The 6,258-nt window shown below is 35.6% G+C and overlaps 1 pseudogene; it reads right to left on the bottom strand.

The window, feature by feature from the left end:
• Window positions 1–2,832: 2,832 nt before the first annotated feature.
• Window positions 2,833–3,246, bottom strand: LOC101641274 (annotated as a pseudogene).
• Between the last annotated feature and the right edge of the window lie 3,012 nt (window positions 3,247–6,258).

Below are 6,258 nucleotides of genomic sequence, written 5' to 3'. Positions count from 1 at the left end.
TATTAATGACGTGCATTACAGTCATAATAGTCCTAAAAATGCAAAGTTGTTTTAATACTAGAAAACCTATAGCTATATCCTGTTACTTGGAGAACGAAGTACTCAGTGTCTTCATTGAGGAGTCAGTTGTTGATGGTATAAGCTCTGAATCTCCTTTCTCTCTCTGTATTACAATCTCTTGGACATTCTCATTTTTTTTCTATACAAACCTTAAAGTTCCCTTACTGTAAAATAAACAAATAACTACCCTAGTACAGAAACTGATACTGTTTAAATTGGCTTGATGGCTGGCAGGATCTCTCTGCCATAAAAACTTAGCATTTGTCAGTTTTTGTGTAGGGGTGATAATGTGAAATGTATGGAAGTTACAGTTTGTAGTAAAAACTTGAAATCCAAGTATGACTTATACAAGGGAGTTTTAAAAAGCTCATGGAAAAATTCCATTGTGTTTTAATTAAATTTTTATTTTTCCGCAAACTCTTTGAAGGTTCCTCAAAGTGTGTGTGTGTGTGTGTATGTGTGCATATAGAACAATTTTTATTTCTTAGGAGTAAAGGGGGAAAAAAATCTGTTTCCTTGTTCAGTTAATTAAATATTGTAGCATAGTATTTACAGGAGCCCTGGTGGTGCAGTGGTTCCACATTGGGCTATGATCCACAAGGTTGGTAGTTTGAAGCCATCAGCTTTCTACTCGAGTAAACACGTACAGGCTTGGAAACTCAGAGGCAACTCTAATCCTACTCTTTAGGGTCGCTGGGAGTTGGCATCGACTTAATGGCAGTGAGTTTGTTTTTTAGTTTTAGTTTTGTTTTATTTAAGCATAGAATCTTTAGCAGAGTTTTAAAGTTGTGATGAGCATACATATGTCTTGGAGTTAATTTCATTTTGAATACAGTGTTAATCTAGACAAAAATTGTATGTATTTCACATAGAAACACTATTCTAGAGTAATGTTTATAATAGGGAATCTTTCATGTTATCAAAGAAGTATGTGTGTACATGTGCATCTTTTCCCCTCAGTCTAATACAACATTCTCATTGTATAGATGTCATGTGTCACATAAGATGAACTAGAAAACATATTTGAATTATGTGATTTATGTCTTATTTTTAAGTTTAAAATACTATTTTGATTTCTTTCTCAGTTCATGTTTTTCTTAGCTGTCTTTGCAATATATATTTTCCCTTCATTTCCTCATCTCCATTATATTTAATCCTCACAATAGCTTGAGGCTAAATGATGCTAACAAATCTCCCCAAGATCATATATATGAAGTACCTGTCTGGGATTTGAACAAACTCTGTTAACTAACATAATCTATGCTACTTCCATTGATATCTCAAATTAATTTATGATTTCACATTTATAGAGAATGTTATGGGTTTTTTAAATTAAAACATCATTTTATTGGGGGCTCTTAAACTTTTATAACAATCCACACATTAATTGTATCCATCCACTACTTCAGTGTATTGCAATATAAATATATGTACATAGACCAGTACCTCTATTTTTATGGATTAATGTATTTACATATGTACACATCTATGTTTATCCATAGCTTTGCTTCCTACATCTTTCCTCTGTTTCCTTTTACCTTCCTTTTGCCCCACCAATCACACTCACCATTCTTTTAGAGAATGTTTTTATATTGTATGATTATTAATTAAAACTACATTTGCTAGAGTTGACAGGAAACCCCAAACAACAATTGTTTAAAAAGTTAGATGTTTACTTTTCTGTTGTGATAGAAATAATAGGGGCAAGAATTGAAAGCTGGTATGAAAACTACATCATCACCTGGGCTCCAATTTTAAACCATGGCTCCGGTTTTAGTGTTCCACTGTCTTTAAATATGTGGCTTTTATCTTCGGATCCAAGTATCTGTTCATATTCTGTATAGCAGGTAGGAGAAAGGATGAGTCGGAGCCCTCTTTCTTAACTTTAAAATAGTCCCAGAAGTCATATAGGATACTTGTTTTTGTTATATACCTTTGTCCAAAACCTAGTGAGGTGGGCAGTTTAGCATAAGCAAGGCTGAGAAGTGTAGGTTATATTTCCAGATATTCATCTGCTTATCTGAAAACCTGTAGTCCAACCACATGAAGCCCACTGCTGTCAAGTCTGTTTTGATAGCAGAGACCCTGTAGGACAGAGTAAGGCCTCATGGGCTTCTGAGGCTTGAAATCATTACTGTGGCACATACCTGCCACATCTTTAGAAGAGGTGAATAGATTTGGGATGGTGGCAGTTTTTGTCACTTTGGTGTAATTGAATTTGTTTCAAATTATTTATAGGCATTTTAGAGTGTACTTACTCAGTATCAGACGCTGCATTAAAAATATGAGTATATACAGTGATGTACTGTGTTAATAAAATAGTTATTTTCAATTTAGGACATTTAACTTTGAATAGTTTAAAGAATATCCAGGTGTATTGTTCGTACATAAAAATGAACAGTCAGATTGAGCGTTAGTTAAGTTAGTATTTTACTTTAAAATATTAGCAAAACCAAATGAAGAAAATCTTATCTCATAAAGCAAATAATACATGATCAATAAATTATACCTATGTATTCATTTGTGAATCTGAAAAGCAGAATTAAGTATTGAGTTTTTTTCTTTAACTTTTATCACCTGTGAGGCAGGTAGCTAACTAATTCCTATACCTGTCATTGGCACAGTGAATTTCAATTAGTGACTTATCCAACCCAAGTAGGCTTTCTGGATAGAAATCCATACTTACATGTAACAATTTGTTAGCTGTAGGCACTTATTTAATATACTATTATTTTTCTGGCAAAGAAAATTTATTACATTTCACCATCAAACTTAGGATCTTGGCCTTTCCTTCTTGCCTTTGTATAAGGCCAAAAGTGACACATGCTACTTTAACAACCTGAAAGCGGACTCCAAGAATGTCACTGACCGCATGACCTTTGCAACCAAATCCAGCCACCAGAACTTCGTTTTCCTCAATAAAATTCAAGCACCCATCATTGGGCATGAAGGCTATGATTTTCTTGCTGTTCTTGATCAGCTGGACATGGACACACTTTCAAATGGCAGAATTTGGCTGTTTGGCTTCCACTCCCACTTTTTCCAACACAATTTCCTGTGCATGAGAAGCACCTTCAAAGGGGTTGGCTTTCAGAGCTGTGCCTAAATGGGCTTTTTTGCCCATTTCTGGTCCCCTCGGTGGCTGTGGAGCTTCCTAGCAGGACAAAGACCTCAACACTTGCCCATGTTGGCAGTGCCATGACTCCCAGCGAAAGAGTATTTATTATTTTTAATTATGAGTTCAAGGGTAGTTTCTGTTCCATTATTTTTATATGGTTCACGAAGTATCATTAGCATTTGATTTTTCTGTTTTTTCTTTTTACATTTAATGAATAGAAACATCAATTTGGGATAAATTTTGTTTTAACTACCATAGTTATGCTAGTAATCCTATAAAAATTGAAGATCAGTATAGTCATATGTCTTTGTAAATGTGTAAATCAAAATTTCTAGCAGATACGCCAATTTGTAAACCACTTACCATTTTGTTCAAAACAATACGTAACATGGCAAGATCTTCTTTACATTTATCTTTATGGTGGCTTTCCTGGAGGATGCTCTATTTCTTCAAATTCAGCCAGTACCTTAGCAAATTGTTGTGCAAAAGCCTAAAATGTTGTTTAATGGAAAGAGCCCCGGTGGCATAATGGGTTAGTAGTTATGTGTTGGGCTACTAATTACAACAGTCTCAGTTCAAAACCACCAGCTGGTCTCAAAAACCTTTAGGGGACAGTTCCACCCTGTCCTATAGATCACTATGAGGCGAAGTGGACTCCACGAGCAGTGATTTTGTTGTTGTTGTTGTTTGGGATGGAGAAACTATGTGAAATTTTTGAGATACAAGAATGATTTACTCAAGTATGTAATAAATCCAAAAATGCTTACACATTTTTTGTTTAGAGCAGTTATTAACCTAATTTCCTTATTATTTGATTGTAAGTTTCACTTAAGTTTTCTGTAACTGGGTTGTTTCAGAATATTTAAGTGAGCTATTTAAGAACACTTGTGGAAACACATTTCCATATAGTCCTTCCTGTTCTGCCTTAGAACAAACTTCTGTAAAATAGTGTTTATTCCTGACAGTAAGTAGAACTGTAAGTTGATAATTATCACATTCACTTTCTTGTAATACCAACAGGTCTACATCATTTTTAACTTGAGACAGCTTCATATTGAGTTAACAGCAGTGTTTTAGGTTTGTTTTTTTACATATTTTAAAAGGTTTGGAGGCAAGGGAGGAAATTTATTTAGACTAATACAAAACAGAAATGTTGGGGTGGGGGAAGGAATTATTGAACTAATACTAATGTAGTTTTAAATTTAGACTATATATCCTAGGCATTGAAGCTTTTTCAGCATTCAGGATGCTTTTAGATGCTGGTAACTCAAATTTGATTCAGACTGGCTTTAACAATAAGAAATAGCTCCTTGCATGTTTTCAGATATGATACAATGGGTATGGCCCTGTCTCTCTGAGTTTCTGTGTTTGTCTTAGTTCTGCCCACTCAGTCAACAAGGACCTTAAGTTTGTTCCCCTAAGATCCAGGATGGCTGCCTACCATAACTAATTCATCATTTCTTAATTTGTATCTAAAAAGGAGAGCTCCCTTCCATAGCTCAGCTGATAGAGTGAGGACTGGAGAGGAGAGGAGAGGAGAGAAGAGAAAAGAAAGGACCTTTCTTTTCCAGAAACCAAAAAGCAAACTGCCTTTTGTCTGGAGCTGCCCAAATTGGGTTGGCCTGCCCTTTCCCCCACAGAATATGGAATTACCATAAAATGGCCGGACTATCCATAGGAAGTGAAGTGTGAGGGTGGATCGTCCCCCCCCACCTCGCCCTTTTCAAGGTCTGCAGGTGATTGAGTGCACAACTAGTTTTAAGAACCTCCACACTTATACCTGAATCCTTAAAAAATTAAAAATAGGAAGAATGAAACCTTTTAGGTTTTTGTTGGTTCCTTTTTCATCTTTCAGTGGAACATTGTTACTTTGCGTCAGTTACAGTTTCCTTTAGCTTATCCTCTCTGCTGAAGAGGCTAAAGTTTTGATTAGCTTTGGTTAATGCTCTAGGGTAAGATAATTTTTAATTGATAGGGATTAAAAATATATGTGTGTAATTGTCATTTACATTTCTTTATAATTAGCCAGCTGTGAGAAATATATCCCCTATCTAGTCCTGTGCTGTTGTTGAAGACTGCTTGCGTGTTTTCTTAAATGACTGTACTCAAGCCATGATGATCAAAAGAAATATTTTAACTATTTGGAATAAAGCTGCTCTGTAGTCTCAGGTATTTAAATCTAAGAAACAAAAGCAAAAAAGACAGAGTCAGAACATTATGATATATGTTCATGTACTTCATTTAGAAAATCTTCCAGGCTCCTCCCATTTTAGTGCCTGATTATCTTTACTTTAAAAGCAGACATGTGTAGCCAGCTCTCCTCTTTGGTTCATGATAGAGGAAGGGATTCTATAGTGTGCCTCTTGGACAGTCAGCTTGCAGTGATGGCTAACAATATGACAGCAAAAAAGGAGTAGTTGGGACCTGAAAAAGCTCAAGAAATCTGAGAGTTCAGAGAACTTATTTGAGGCAATAGCTTTAATTCACAAAAGAGCCTACATGCTTTGGACATGCTATCAGGAGAGATCAGTCCTTGGAAAAGGACATTATGCTTGGCAAAGTAGAGGGTCAGGGAAAACGAGGAAGACCCTGGTTGGGATGGATTGACATGGTGGCTGCAACAGTGAACTCGAACATAACACTGAGTGAACTGCTCGTGATCAGGCAGTGTTTGCACCTGTTGTGCATAGGTTCATTATGAGTCAGAATTGTTCAGAAGGCACCTAACAACTACCAAGGGCCTCACGTTATAAAACGGTGACTATACATCTTCTAATGATCATAATATCAAGAGCATACTGTATCATTCTACGATTATTCTTTTCAAAGGAGAAATTGGAAACTTCAAAAATGGTTAAAAATTAAAATAAATTTTTGTGCCTGAGTGTAAACTGTCACCTGTGTTGAAAGCGCTTTATTTGAGGACCACACATGAGACACAGTAAAACTATTTCAGCTATTTGTATATAGGCGTTGGATCATAATCTTCCATAAGGTTTCATCCACATTTATCAATATACAAAAATGTTCCACTTTTCCTATATATGTTGTCCATATCCTATATTTCAAAATCTTGCCAA

Source organism: Echinops telfairi, unplaced genomic scaffold (genome assembly GCF_000313985.2).
Source record: "Echinops telfairi isolate 266 unplaced genomic scaffold, ASM31398v2 ScPeMD7_7475;HRSCAF=8513, whole genome shotgun sequence".
Lineage (NCBI taxonomy): Eukaryota > Metazoa > Chordata > Mammalia > Afrosoricida > Tenrecidae > Echinops > Echinops telfairi.
Note: the sequence above shows the minus strand (reverse complement) of the source record. Positions and strands in the feature narration are given on the sequence as shown.